The following is an 835-nucleotide window of genomic DNA, read 5'->3' as shown; positions in this document are numbered from 1 at the left end:
CGAGCCACGAGCCAAGCTCATAGCTTATGCCCCACGAGTGGCTCACCAAACGGGTCGACCCGCTTGGCTCATGCTTGGACTCGTGATTTTACGAGCCCGAGCCATGTTTTTACTGTCGTTCGGCCCTTTTGTCATCCCTAATTCAATGTATTAAACTCATAGTAAAATCAACATATATATGATAAAATAACAACAATCTTGAATAAAAGAAATAAAGGGTCTCAATAAATTATATCGTTTGCCGTAATGAAAAGCTTAGCAAATCATAATATTAGAGAAAAACAGTTAACAATATTGAAGTACATCATCGGGTTTTGAGTTGATAAGTGGAGAAGTGGATGAATCTTGCACCAAGTTACTCTTCTTGCCTCAAATCTTAATTCCAAATCCTAACTCTTGATTTCTTGTTTTTCTCCTTTGATTTTGATCTCTCAATCTCAAGTTGTATTCTTGTCTCTCAATGTGTGAAACTCCCTTCATTTGCCTCATTTCTTGTATTTAAAGTTGCCCTCACATTTTTGGTTGCTGTAAAGTTTTTTTGGACTTCAAAATGAACCAAAAAAAAAAAGAGCCCTAGGAGTTATTGGGCGGCGCCTTGATGTATGGAGTCGCGACGCCATGCATCTATCTCCTGCTTGTTCGTAGCATCTTAATGGCACAAGTGTGGCGTCGCAGCACCACATCTTTGTCTGTCCTGTTCTGTAGCACTGAGATCCACCTCTAGTGTTTGTCTCCCTCTTCCTTCCTTTTTTTTCCTCGACCTATGCCTATAATCTTTTTTTCTCTCCTTTTCCATGATTTGCACCATCTCACCAATCCTATAAAACTAGACTAA

The sequence above is a fragment of the Olea europaea genome, unplaced genomic scaffold (assembly GCF_002742605.1).
Source record: "Olea europaea var. sylvestris unplaced genomic scaffold, O_europaea_v1 scaffold447, whole genome shotgun sequence".
Lineage (NCBI taxonomy): Eukaryota > Viridiplantae > Streptophyta > Magnoliopsida > Lamiales > Oleaceae > Olea > Olea europaea.
This window is presented reverse-complemented; position numbering follows the sequence as displayed.